At 39.5% G+C, this 15,042-nt stretch overlaps 1 protein-coding gene and 1 long non-coding RNA gene across 8 annotated transcripts in view; one reads left to right on the top strand and one right to left on the bottom strand.

The window, feature by feature from the left end:
* DLC1 (DLC1 Rho GTPase activating protein) overlaps positions 1-15,042 on the bottom strand; it is a 557,617-nt gene that overhangs the window by 385,984 nt on the left and 156,591 nt on the right. The gene's annotated exons all lie outside the window — the stretch shown is intronic.
* Positions 5,531-14,574, top strand: LOC109277224 (uncharacterized). Its single transcript, XR_002085044.2, has 3 exons — positions 5,531-5,689; positions 12,833-12,910; positions 14,337-14,574. It is a non-coding gene; the product is annotated as an uncharacterized LOC109277224 (long non-coding RNA).

The raw sequence follows: 15,042 nt of genomic DNA, 5'->3' as shown, positions 1-15,042 counted from the left end.
AGGCCATCTTTCCTATCAGGGCTTTGGCTAAATACCACTGGTTATAATAATGAATTTCCTGTTATTCTTAGCATGTGCCCAGAAGCCATGGAGATTTTTGGACTTACTTAGTGAATTAAAGAAAGAAAGTTTAAAAAGACCCTTTTATGAATAGCAACCATAGAAAATAGAGATTATAAACAGTGGTAGTTTCACAAGGAAAAAAAAATACAACCATAACCACAGAATCTCTTCCAGAGATTGGGAGACTCTTTGGTATATTTCAGCTCTGAGGTAAATTTGGGGAAATATAAACCCTGAGGCTGCTACTTAAATCTTTAGAAGAATAAACTATGGTCAGTGATTGACAAGTACTGGGTATGTGGCACTAAGAAATGAGCCTGTGATGTCAAAGAGACCCGGATGTCATCTCAGAAAACTAATTAGTGTTGAGTGAAATTATTCTATAAAAAGAGAATGGATCTAAACTCATCATTACCTTCAATCTTGTGTTGTTTGTGGTTCCCACATGGTTGGGTCATTATTTCATAACCAGTTCTCCACTGAATTATGAATGGGTAGTGTAGAAACTTCTACAGGTAATCAGTTCTTAGTTTACCATTTCCTAGGGAATAAGAAAAGTGAGTAGGTTGCCTTTTAAAGCTAAAAGAAGCTATAGAGATGAATTGTGATGGGTGAAACGTATCAATTTAAAACTAATAAGTATTTTATACATTTTGAACTTTAAATAGAATATATAATGAGCTATTTTAGTATTGCTTCAGAAATCTAATTAGTATCACTTATTGCTTTGTGAATATTAGCTCTTCCACAGATTTCTGTGAACATCCAGCTATAAGAGCCTTATTTTCCATATTTTTGAAGCATTAAAAAAAGCATTAGTTATCTAAAGCTTAATCTCTATCAAAACATATTGGATTGTCTATTCAAAACATTAGAAAAATTAAAAACAAAAGCAAATATATTCTACTAATTTCAACAGGATTTTCTTATGCCACTAATAAATACAAATTTAGAAGAGGCAAGGTGCATTTCATTTTTACATACACATCCATAACCCGCTTCTTTTTAGTATGGCACTGCATAAGTCAACAATGTAATCTGGGTCCCATTTAGGTGATAAAATGGGACACTTCAGAAGGTGAATGGAGGAGCAAAGTAGGCAGGATGTGGCGACAACAGGCATAAAGCAGAGTGGCCAGACAAACAAGGATAAATGGCCATCATGCTAATGGAGCATATTCCTTAAGTGTTAGAGTTAGGAAAGTTTTATCCTTCAAGTTTTTTTGAATTTCTTAAAGAAAATAATATTCATCTCTGATTATCTGGCAATTAACATGATGCCTAAATGTTATATGCTAAAAATAATGCTAAATAAATGAATTGATGACTGAATACATTAACAAAAATATATGTTCATGCAAACAATTATAATTTTACTATGGAATACACTCCCTCCTGTCTGTAAAATCAAAGAAGACTAACACAGTAGATTGGAGGATATGAAAAGACATAACCATGAGGGAATCTTTTTTCCTTCTTCCAGACCCATAGCAAGGAAAGTTGCGTCCTCCACCAACCATACTGAAAATGGAGACAATTCAACTATAGCTGGGGAGTACACACTCACTCATCCATCTCATCTCAGGCATCCATCCATCCATCCATCCATCGGCTGGAAAACTCCCGGTTTTTCACTATACCATATTGATCACTGAGACTACACAAGGAAAATACATAGCTCCTCAAAGTGCATTTGGTATCACCAAATCAGGGCATTTATTAGGTTGACTTTCAAACAAAATTTTAAAAAGATTAATTATCATTCACTTATTTCCTCAGTGAAGATATTTTCAGGGAGAGAGGGAGGGAGAGGTAGCTTCAGGAACTTTAAGAAAGCAGAATGAGTTTGAAATAGTTAAGTGGTAAATGCTAGAATGCGGAACTAGGTGTATGTATAGAGTGACTCAGAGGCTCTAAGAGCCCATGGTGGCCGGACAGCATGGATCTGTGTTGCGTCTCTATACGACTTATTAGAGTAGTGAGACTAAGCTTAAAATTTTAACAAGGACTAAATAGAGAACTTTAAAATACAGGCTGAGGATATTATCTTCATTTGACAAAAAGCAAGACATTATTTAGCTTTTTCATGAAGGGAAATAACCTGGTGACGTTGTTTTCTTAGGAAGTTTAAATCTGATTATACTGTATAGAGTAAACCAGAATAAGAGGAAAAAGACTGGATCCAGGGAGATGGTAAGGAATTTATTATAGTACCTCCTCATGCAGAGATGAGCATATAGGTAGGATAGAAACATTACAAGTGGAGATAAATCATTCCTATGAGAAGAATGGATTTCTACAAAAATCATGGAGGGGCCATACAACAGTCACCTATGCTATCCAATTCTCCTTGGTCATAATAAGGGAAGGGAACCCAAATCACTAAATAATTAAGAAAAATCAATTGCAGGGAAACAGACTGCTGCACAAAAAGAAATAATTCAGGTAATACTAACTACACATTAAAAGCCTCTAAACCTCACATTAAATTATCTCTATAATTAGTGTTCTCAGAGAGGTTTGAGAGAATGCTTCATCTATAAAATATGAATACATTACCATCAAAGAGCGAGCAGAAAACATACTTCATTTGCTTCACCTTCGCTTTTGTGGCATATACAGGGTTTTGGCTCCTTCTAATCCCAATCCCTCCATTGGCCACTGGATCCCCTCCTCTTTCATCAGTTCAAGGACAACACTCCTGCCTCCTCTGTTGTAGTAATGATACATTCTGTACTCAGTCATTTCTTTGAGCTTCCAAATTTGATGTCCAAATCTCTCCCATTTAACATTTTACAAAATTCTCTCTTGACTACACATCTTCTGGCTTTCACCCTCTTCCTTCATTTTCTTTTACAGCAAATATTAAATCATTGTTTAATAGCTGGCTCTGCTTACTTTCTTCAATTCCTGTCCTCCCTTTTGGTCTTAAGAACTCTATGAAAGTAAACCTATGCCCCCGCCAAACTATGAACAAGCCAGCCAATGGACTTTATGCTGTTAAATGCCAAGTTTCTTGGTGAGCTACTCATAGCATTTGAAACATTCTGATTGCACTCTCCCTTTAGAAACTGTTCCTTCATATGGTATCTAAGATCCTACTCTTTGATTCTGTTCTTTCCTTTGTTCATTCTACTCCTTAGTTGGTTTACTATCCATTTGTTGGATCTCTTTTCTGCTTCCCTATACTACAGAGTAAGTCCTTGAAAGCAAAGATGTTATTTTGTGTCTCTCACATCCAAAGGAGTGCTTGGTACACAGCAAGTGCTCAATTAACTGTTTATCAACTAGGTAACTGAACAGCAACAATTTCTAATTAAAAATGGGACTTAAACAATAAATATTTTAAAGGGCAATGAATAATAAAATGAATCTATTTGAACACCCAGCTGTTGATCAGCTGGGGGAGGAGACGTAGATCAAGGGATAAGTGTTCATTTGAATGAAACGCTATTTAAAATGAATAATCAACAAATGGAGAAATGAGCATTTTATTTAGTAGGCATATTCCTGAAGGCAAATATCAGAGGAAATAAAAATACGTAAATAATAAAAATCCGTAGGTAGAGGGGAGAAGCTCTGAACTATTATGAGAATACTAAATTCCACTGAAAGTAAGTTTCAGATGATAGAAAATTTGTCAGCCGTTGTTTTATTTAGTCCATTACATCGAACTATGCTTAGCATAATATAAGCAACTGCTGTGGGTTGAATGTTATCTCCCCCACCCCACAAATTGATATGTTGACAATTTATGAAGTCATAACACAGCAGGATGGACTTCCATTCCAAAATGACTAGTGTCCTTGCAAAAAGGGGAAATCTGGACACAGACACAACACCACGTGGACATAAACGCAGAGATCAAGTGATATGTCTGCAAGCCAAAGAGCAATAAAAATTACCAGCCGAAGACCAGAAGCCAGGAGAGAGGCGCACAACAGATTCTGTCACAGCCAACAGAAGGAACTAACCCTGCTGACACCTTGATCTCAGACTTTTGGTCTTCAGAACCAATAAAATGACAAGCAATTCCTACTGTTGAAGTACACAGTTTCAGGTACTGTGTTACAACTGTCCTAGCAAACGGATACAGCAAAGATCTCTGTTAAGCACACGAATGAAATACCTCATCGTTCACAAGTGAACAGCATAAATTCTATGTACTGTCACTAATTAATAAATATAAATAAAAGCATGTTTGTTTTTTTTTTAATTTTCAGAGAGTGCAAGTGGAGGAGGGGCAGAGAGAGTGGGGGACAGAGGATCTGATGCTGGCTCTGTGCCCACAGCAGACAGCCAGATGCAGGGCCCGAAGTCATGAATCGTTTGATCATGACCTGAGCCCAAGTCCCACGTAAAAGCATGTACTTATAGTTACTTATCGTCACTTAGGTAATGAATCAGAATTGGAGACAGTTAACAAGGTCAGTCTTTGGAAAAATGGGACTAGTCGGAGAGGAAATTCAACTTCATTTTATACTTTTTTTTGGCCATGTGCATGTATCACTTATAAAAAGAAAAAAATATGGAATTGGTAAATACACCAGTGCTATCTTACTGGGAGTGTCTTTTCTCAAGTTGAGCAGTGAGGCAATTTAAAGCTTGGAACTGATTCAGGCATTTTTACTTCATATAATTACTTATAATTATGGCCGGCATGTTATCTCTCAAAGAAAATAAGCTACATTTTCTGTAGAAATGTCCCCATGGTATTTGCTATCGTTTACAGTTACTTTTATGACAATTTCCAAAGAACTATCAGATGAAATAAAAGATGAGGAAAAACTGATTGATTCAATTGGAACAAGAAGGTGGTAAAAAAAAAAAAAAAAAAAGTAGCGTGAATTATTACCGTCCACGAAGATAAGGCTCAACACGCTGTGCTTGTCTCCCCTCGGGCCCTCGTTCTACAAAATGTAATAATCCTTCAAGCCCTCGTTCTACAAAATGTAGTAAGCACACACCGTGTGCCAGCACAAGGTAGGCACGAGGGGGAGAACGATGAAGAAGCTCGAAGCGTGCTGGTCGCGGCCTTCCAGGAATTTAGTTTGAGGTTAGGTCTGTGTGCTAGAGAAGTACCCCTCCTCGCTGGCCCACTGGGGAAAGTTCCAAGACCCCCGGAGGATTTCGGAAACGGCAGGTAGTACCAAACCCCCTAGATGCGCTTTTTCCCCCCATGCATACCACACACCTCCGATCAAGTTTAATTTATAAACGAGGCACAGCAGGAGATGAACAACGAATAAGGACGTCGAACGAGTCTCACAATATACTGCAAACAAACTTAGGTGAATTCGGACTCTGTCTCAAAATATCTCACTGTAGTGTACTCACCCTTCCCCGGGAGGATGGGAGACGATAAAACGCGCATGTGCAGAGGGGCAGAGAGGCGATGACATAGGGGCTGGGACCTACCCCGGCGACTACTGACGTCAAGATGCTGCGTCAGAAGGCGGGGCCTGCGCTTCCGGAGGCGGTCGGCCGCGGGTAGCTGACCGAAGACACGGTTAAGGGGCGACTACTGCAGTTTCCTGAGGCTGCCTCTTGGGGGCGCCTGGGTGGCTTAGTTCCTCAAGTGTCTGACTCTCGATTTCAGCTCAGGTCGTGCGTGATCTCTTAGTTGGTGAGTTTGAGCCCCGCCCACATCCGGCTCTGTGTACCTGGTGCGGAGCCTGCTTGCGGTTCTCTCTTTCTCTCTCCCTCTCTCCCCCTTCCTCAGTCATGCTCTCACTCTCTCAAAATAAATAAATAAACTTAAAAAAAAAAAAAAAAAAAAAAAGAAATACGGAACTTTTTTCTCTCACAGTTCCTGGAGCCAGAACTCCAAGTGTGGCGGCGGGGCTGTGCTTTTTCTCCCAAGGCTCTGCGAAGGGATCCTTCCTTGCTTTTTCCAGCTTCTGGCAGCTCCAGGTGTTCCTCGCCTGCATAATCTCTGCCTCCATCTTCTCATGGCCTTCTCCTCTGTGTCTGTCTTCTCTTCGGCCCTGTATAAGGTCCCTTGGCATTGGATGTAGGGTTCACCCAGGAAATCCAGGATGATCTCATCTTGAGATTCTTAATCACATCCGCAAAGACGCTTTTTCCCAACGAGGTCACATTCACAGGTTCCTGGGTTAGGGTATGCTATTTGGGGTGGGGGCTGCACAATTCAGCCACTACAATTTGGGTATGAATAGATAATTCCAACACTGTGTGATTAAGTGCTAGGCTAGGGTATGTACAGAGGGTTACGGCGGGCACAGATGAAGGAGGCTCTAATTCAGTCTGAGGGGTTCGGGGGAGACTTTTTGAGTGAAGTGACATGTAGGATGAAACCTGAAGACTGCCAGGGGCAGGAAGGTGGGCTGGGGGAGCTTTATGGGTGAGACACAAAGTATGCTGAATTTAGATAACTGAGAGAAGTTTAATGTGCCTATTCAATGTGAGACGAGGGAAAGCGGAAAAGGCTACAAAGGTAAACAGGGCCCAGAATGTGACCGTCCTTGAAAACCTTGTCTAGAATATTGGGATTTTAAAGCTACGGCGGTGGGGGCGGTGGGCAGTGGGACAGTTTTCCGTTGGGTAAAGATAATTTGGAGTGCCGTACGGAGGGTGGATTTGTGGGGCTTAGGACTGGAGCCAAAGAAATCAGGATGATGTTGCAGTAATTTGAGCAAGAGATGGTGAGGGGATTAAGGGGATTGGGATGAGAAATACTGAGGATGTAGAATTATTTTCATAACTATTGTTAGTCACAGCTGAACTCGCGAGTGCATTTCTACAGTGTTTCCAAAGTGAAGTGGGATTCCAAAGGTCTCAACTTTTCATCTGCGCTTTCTTTCTGGAACTATGACTAGCCCAGCAGAGAAAGAGAAAAAAGAGAGAGAGGGGGAGGGGTAACAGTAGGGATCCGGCAACAGTTTTTAATAAACACTTTGAATTTCTGAAACACATCTTTGACAAATGGGTTGATTTCCTTTAGCTCTTAGAGCTGTGGGCACACTTTAATTTGCATCGCTTCAAAGTAAATTTGGCTTTTCCAACTCCTTCCTAAGTGAAAGGGTGGCACTGTACATCTGGGGGGGTGTCTATTGCTTATGACTCACTCTTAATGATATGCACCTGTTTGGTTCTTTGGGTCTCAAAAAGTTACATGAGAAGCAGGTCAGGAATGCAGAAGGGTGTTATCAAGTGGCAGTGGCATTCCGTGCAGAAAAACGGAGGCGGCAGCAGTTAAGAGAAGGTAAATAGGTGACTGTGAATATAAGCAGCCCCCCAAAGCAAACAGTAGTGTGCTTCCAGAAAATCTGTCTGCTGCTTCCCACCTGGGTGCCCACTGCCCATAACAGGAAGTGGGACGTAAGGACTGACACACGGAAGTGAGATCAGGAGGCACCTGCAAGTGGACCGGCCAGGCCCAGGAGGAAATATTTGTGAATTTGCTAATAATTCTTTCCGAATCAAGGTTTATTGTTAAGTGGTTGAAATGGTAAGAACTACCTGAAAACGCCGTGTCAAGTATAACTCCTTGTATTTGACATGCAGAACAACAACAAAAATTCCCCGACAAGGTTATTATTCACCGTTAAGTGTGTTGGCTACACCTCTTTGGTATTTTAAGCAGGACTTTGTGACTACTTTCCATTCCCTTCCAACAGCAAGGGTTCCTAGCTCCTATGAACTTGTATTTGCTGCTGAGTAGAGACTGACTCTTGTATTTCTTCCATGAGCCCTCATATTATGTAGGAAACCACCGTGCAGCCATTTTTATTATTCACTATATTCTGTTTTAGTCTCTCATAAACAACAGATTTTACCTGACTCCAGTGTACTTTGATAACAACTACTGGCATACACATTTTCATTCTTTGAGCCTGCAGTTCTCCTTGTTCTCCTATATCATCCTACCCACCCTCCCTTACCTCAAGCAACTTTATGTGCACCGAGCTTTGCTACAATGATCTGTGCGATAACCAGGGTTCCAGCCCGCTATTGTCAGTGCTCTGACTTTAGATGGGAATACTGGAGGCAGATATTGGGCAGAAGCTCACATGTAGAAGTCTCTACGTCAGCATAGTGACTTAATTATTGACATGCCCTGTGTAAATCTGGTCGTCTTAAAAATGAAAAGATTTATGAGGCACCTGGGTGGCTCAGTCAGTTAAGTCTCCGACTTCAGGTCATGATCTCACAGTTCCTGAGCCCTGTGTCAGGCTCTATGCTGACAGCTCAGAGCCCGGAGCCTGCTTCGGATTCTGTGTCTCCCTCTCTCTCTCTGCCCCTCCCCACTCACACGCTGTCTCTCTTTCTCAAAAAATAAATAAACATTAAAAAAGCAAAGATTTAGGGGTGCCTGGGTGACTCAGTCGGTTAAGCGGCCAACTTCAGCTCGGGTCATGATCTCGCTGTTAGTGGGTTCGAGCCCCATGTCAGGCTCTGTGCTGCCAGCTCCAGGAGCCTGGCACCTGCTTTGTAATCTGTGTCTTCCTCTCTCTCTGCCCCTCCCCGACTCGTGCTCTGTCTTTCTCTCTCAAAAATAAAATAAAAAACATTTAAAACTTTTTTTAAAAATGAAAAGATTTATCGGAAAAGTTAGAAATTAAATTTCATAATCAACTGGCTTCCTGTAAACCATATGACTCTTGCTTATTTATCTTCTATCAATAAAATAAATCATCTCAGTGTTCAGGTTTGGAAATTTAAGATGATAATAACTGTAATGTATTGCATGTGAAGAACAGATTTATTTCCATTTTAAGTTGCCTAGAATAGGCTGATGGACAACTTAGCATACTTTCTGTTTCTAGTCTATGTCAAATTTTAAGTATAAAAACGTAGCACTTTACATAATCACTAATATGTTTAAAAAATTTTGCGTGAAGATTATACTGAAATCTGCTGGCTAATTTCCTTTCTCTCCTTGCCTCTTTAATGATTGCTCACAGTATGGAACTTGTTTGAAATACTTTTCAGCTTGTTTAAAATTTATCATGCCTCAACCCAAACACTGAAGACATCTGAGAGAAACCACTTTGTAACTTCTAAGTGGACAGAGATAATATTTATGATAAAAGTCTCTGTTGATCGCAGGGAGAGAGTACAGAATAATTGAATTAAAGGAAAATTCATGCCTCAGGAAAGACTTTTTATTATAAAACTAGAAACTGGAAGAAGCTGAGAAAAATAAACTTCATGTTAGACTCTATTTTCAGTTTTTCAAAATTTATATTCTTGTCAGCATATACCTGAAATGGTAGTTAAATTCTCAAAGCTGTGTGGTTTTTTTTTTTTTGTTTTCTTTTTCTGCACACCGAGAGGACAAATGTCTGAAATAGAAGGATAAAACATTTCCTTTCATCGTTCAAAAAAACCTTAATATTAGGTTTGTGTTACATTTTGATGTTGGCCAATTCTTTCTGATTGCTTTTAAATTATAGCTTCTCCGTGATAATATGCAACTCAGCATCTTCTCTGTGGGGCAGCAGCTTCACGTTGGTAACAGGACATACCACTATTAACACTCGAAATTATAGCTCCTTGGCCTTGTCAATACACACACATTATTCCAGTTAAAGTGAAATGCAAGAGTATTTAAAGTCTCTTCCAGCTGGAACATTCCCTGACCCTATGAAAAGCAGATTCTGTCTCTCACCCCATATTTGTTTGTAGGATGCTGCCTATAACAGTCTAGGCAAGTGAATTACGCCTTCCTTGTCGGGTAAATCAACATAGGACGGGACGTTAAACATCATGCTACCATCTTACAGTAAAATGTAGACAACATGTTGGGGCGCCTGGGTGGCTCAGTCGGTTGAGCGGCCGACTTCGGCTCAGGTCAGGATCTCGCGGTCCGTGAGTTCGAGCCCCGCGTCGGGCTCTGTGCTGACGGCTCAGAGCCTGGAGCCTGTTTCCGATTCTGTGTCTCCCTCTCTCTCTGCCCCTCTCCCGTTCATGCTCTGTCTCTCTCTGTCTCAAAAATAAATAAACGTTAAAAAAAAAATGTAGACAAGATGCAAGGGATGTTAGGTATTGAGAAATGGATTGAAATTACAGTCCTAATGCACAATGGCAAATACGCACTGCACCCAAGAGCTCAGAAGACCAGTGCTGTGTTGCCCCAACTCCACGTCCCTGTGCCTTTGGTGGGAGGCTGGCGGGGGGTGGGGGTGGGGGGGGAGTGAGAAAATGGTCCACAGACTTCGAAGGTGATATTTACTGCAGAGGCCTAGCCTCCATCTGGTTTCCTTTCACATCTCCCTTGGAAACATGTGGGAGTAGAATACCACCAGCCAGCTTGCTAATGTTCCTGTGGTAGTAACCACTTAGTTCCTCTGTGTTTTGTCACATCCTCTACTGCAAGTATCAATAAAGACTGCGTTGTTGCAGGAAGCCAAATACTGCATCCCAGATTGTGCTTGATTATTGCAGATATTGAAAGTTAATTTATATGCGTATATAATTTTATATATGTATTATATATTAATTTACATATGTATATACATATGTAATATTTTTGTTAAGTAAACTTATTTTATCCTTAATATTCCTGCTATATAGGCTTTATACACTTCACAATTCTCTCAAGAAAAAGTTTAACTCATTCAAAAATTCATAGAATGGATTTTGTGGCACCAGTTGACATTTAATCTAAATAACATCTAAATAACGGTGTTGAAAATGAAGGTTGTCATCAGCCCACCAAGCGTGAGCACCAGTCTTTCTTTGTGTAACAACAGGGGATGAACAGCGTGGTCCGAGTGCCGTCCTCTGAATACATTGTCATCCATCAGACGATTCACATCACATCACTCATAGGGACTATGCCCTCTTATCTTTTAAAGCTTATTTACTTTGAGAGGGAGAGGGAGAGGGAGAGGGAGAGGGAGAGGGAGAGAGGGGGAGGGGGAGGGGGAGGGGGAGAGGGAGAGGGAGAGGGAGAGAGGGAAAGGGAGAGAGGGAGAGGGGGAGAGGGAGAGGGAGAGGGGGAGAGGGAGAGGGAGAGAGAGAGAGAGAGAGGGAGAGAGAGAGAGAGAGAGAGGAGAGAGAGAGAGAGAGAGAGAGAGAGAGAGAGAGAGAGAGAATGAGCAGGATCCCAAGCGGGCTCCACATTGTCAGCACAGAGCCCCACATATGGCTCCATCTTGCAAACCGTGGGATCATGACCTGAGCCAAAATCCAAGAGTAGGAAAGCTTAACGGACTGAGCCACCCAGGCACCCCTATGTGATTTTATTATTAAAGGATTTCTTCATTGAAACTCAAGATGAAAATCGAAATTTTCAATGAAATTGAAATTGAAAAGTTCAATGAAAATTGAACTTTTATCAGATATTCATGAAGTACATTTCTCATCTGTTATGTTCTGACTGAAACACCTTTGGGTTCCTCTCCCAAGCGACTCTGAAGAAAATCTCCAATTGCGCACTAGGGCAATATGTGGGTGGGATGTGAAACATTGTAATTAGAATTGGTTTTTTTTAAAGGAATTATGCTCTTGCTTTTTTACTTCTTATGTTTTTGATGAATGATGCTGTTAAATCCCCTTGTTATGATTGTCCACCATGAATAAATTAACCAGTGGCATTCCACTGATGATTCTTACATATCTATGAGAGTAAGAAAATTACCGAGTACTGCTGTCTGACCACAAACTTACAGCGGAGCCATTTTGTGAGTACATTTCCTGATAATGCTTTAGTCATCAAGCAAACATCCATAATCTTCATTTCACTTCTCTGCAAACTAATCAAATACTAGCTGGGAGGAAATTAACATATCTAGCATTTTTTCCCCAGGATTCACTCATATGATGAAATCAGATGATGTATTTACTTATTTATTTTCGGTAAAGTAAGCCCAGAAATTACGAAGCTAAAAATCTAAGTACGAAAACGGCTGCTTTGCCTCAGCTAAAGTATGGCATATGAAGTGCTGTTCTCCTCTTTTGATGTTTATATCACCACGAAATAGTTTGGAAAACACACCTTAGCATTTAAAAGTGACTGTTTGTAAATGACTTTCTTGAAGTATTGGTTTATTTCACTTACCCTAAGACTGAAATCTGCGTATTAAAAAAATAGTAAAATTTAATTTTCCAAGAATATTAAAGTAAGGACAGAGAGATTCCTCTCCTTCATTCTCTCAAGGGCACAGTCTTTGCATCTTTCAAAGCTCAGCTGAGGCATCACTTGGTGAAACCTTCTTTGACTTCCTCACAGGGAAGCCTGTAATGGTTTTAGTTCCATAGATCTTAATACTTTCTTCCCTGGATTAGGTTGAACCGTGGTGTTACTGTACTTGTGGTTCCAAACCTAATATTATATGAGGTTCTAAAAGTAATAGTTATTAAAGTTAATTTAACTGAATATTTTGTTATTTGTTATTTATGTGACTTAGCCCTTTCAATATGTAAGTGCCTTTACATAAGGATGTATATATGAGTTTTATTCAGATCTTATACTGCACACAACCAAGTGCGGAGAAAGAGAATGTACTTAATATTTATTTAGTTAATGAATGCATATTCCAGGCTTTACTATATGATGATATGATACAGTATATGATATGATATACTATATGATACTAAATCCTCTCTCAACTTTTATCAATCTTTCCCCACACTTATTCCCAGACAAGTTGAGCTTACTCTCAGATCTGTAACAAGGACAATTTAGTAAAACAAACAACAAAACAACTACTATTGGTAGCTAAAGTCCATAGTGTTGTCTATGAGCCAGGCACTGTTTTAATTACTTGTATATATTAACATTCAATGTTCCTAACAACAGAGTGAAGTATTCCATTATACAGATGAAAAAACCAAAGCACAGAGAAAATCAGTAACATACAAGACTACAAAGCTACAGGTGAGGGAAGCAGTTCTATGCTTACTTGGTTCTAGGCATACCCATAGTGTAGAAGGTGTGGAGGCTTACCATGGACCATGCAGCACTTGAGAAATCTCCAGTTAAAGTAGCTACTGACCCTGGATGCTATTTATGCTGTGAATATAGATTCTGCCTGCAAGTGTTCAGTTATTCAACTGTCAACCCACCTTGAATTTTGGTAAAAAATGGATTGTTACAGTAGGTCTATTAGGTAGCTGTTTAATCACATTTTCTATCTCATTTAATGTTCTAGCAACCTTGTGATATAGGGAATGTTGCCTCCATTTTTTTTAGAGACATATAAGTTTCACAAAGATTAAATGACATACTTTAATTTAGATTAGGCTCTTTCTCCTCACCATAGCTTATTTTCTTGATTAGAAAATCAAGCTCAGACCAAGCTATTCATTTTCTAGACCAAATAATAATGCTATTTCAACTTGTTTCGAAGTGCCTGGGTTAACTTTTAATGTATATACAACTTTTAACGTCTATAAAATCCTTTTAAAGCTCCACTGGCTCAAAAGATAGAACCCAAAATTGAAGAGCTTCATTAATCACTAGTTTTATTCCTCTGCCAATGTAGATACAGGACAGAAAAAAATAATAAAAGTGTATTTTCCTATTTGCTTATGTTTCCTTTGAAAATTGTGAGGTTATCTCGAAAGTGGCACTCTAATTTTCTTGACAGTTAGAAAACTATCTGTGGAATAGAGATCTTGTTGGCAGCAGGGAGAAGTACTTTATTTCTAAGAACATGAGCCAGAAAGTGAACAGATTCCACGGGCAGCACTGTGTTTAGTGCCCCGATAACAGAGGCAGGGCCCTGTTCTGTAGGCTATGTTAGTTATCCCAACTTTTGTGGATATTGGCATTTCGTCGAGGGAGGGAGCCAAAACCTATGGCGGTTTTGTTGGTATTAAAAGATTAATAAGCTGGTCCTGGTTTCTAGTAACAGAAATCCATGAGGAAGAAACTAAATCAGTTTCACTATTACGCTTGCCTCTAATGTGCAATTGGCTCTGAAATACCCATTAATTATTTAAAATAACATCATAAACGTGTATTAATTCTTGCTCCAATAAAAGCTGATGTTGGATTAATGTGAATTTATTAATGATCTTGTTACTAAGAATGTAAATTTGAAGTTTTGATTCAAGGCACTGCTTGGATCAGAGGCCCATCGCACATCATAACTACTTTTTAAAAAAAAATAAAATCTGGAACAAGAAACATCCAGATCTAATTGCTCTCATTCAGAGTATATTTTCTCTGCCTTAGAGGCACCTGGCAACAAATCTCCCTACTTTAGGTGGTTTTCACAACATAAATTACAAAGAAATTTACTGTGGTGTGACACTTTGTAAACAAATCCCTTAATCTCTCCTACTCATTTATCTTTCAGTCTCTTACTCTATTTTTCCTGTCATTTCCCCTCCACTCCACTCCTGACTTCCTCAGAATGACATGAACCAGAAAAGCTGTAGGATTTCTGAGCCAGTGGCCTCCCAACATTTTCAATCATATGCTCCTCAGTGAGTATTTCCTTATAAACTGTGACATATATACGTTCGTATTAATATATACCTTCTATATACAAAATTAAAGGATAAAAATTAAAAATAAAAGTGAATGGATAAGCTGAGATTTCCTTCTCTACACTTACTCTTGCCCATTACTCTCCGGAAACAATAGAGTAGATTCTAAATAACATTGACCCCTCAGATTTCTATGCACCAATGAGTTACAATTAATTTGTTGTTTTGAGATCAATGGTAATAATGATCAAACTCAAAGATTGCCTCGGAGAACCAGATTTTACATAGTTCTTTTCTCCCTCTTCTCTCACGCTCTGTTTTAGCATGGAAATAGCAGGGAGCACAGAGAGGAGGTTATGGTACAAAGCATGAGCTATCTGTTTTCTGATTTGGGTTGTATGATTCCATTTTTTTCTGCGTCTTTATTCTTAGGCTCTTGACATCTGATTTCGTCTTCTGAAAATAAATTCTTTACCATAACACCAATATTCATTCATTCAAACACTGATGAATGGAGTTCTAAGCACTGGGCTGAATGCTACAGACACAAATCTGAACCTCTACAGACGCAAC

Source organism: Panthera pardus, unplaced genomic scaffold (genome assembly GCF_024362965.1).
Source record: "Panthera pardus isolate Hobbes unplaced genomic scaffold, ASM2436296v1 HiC_scaffold_13, whole genome shotgun sequence".
Lineage (NCBI taxonomy): Eukaryota > Metazoa > Chordata > Mammalia > Carnivora > Felidae > Panthera > Panthera pardus.
The sequence above is the reverse complement of the archived record's forward strand: the minus strand, read 5'-3'. Positions and strand labels throughout refer to the sequence as shown.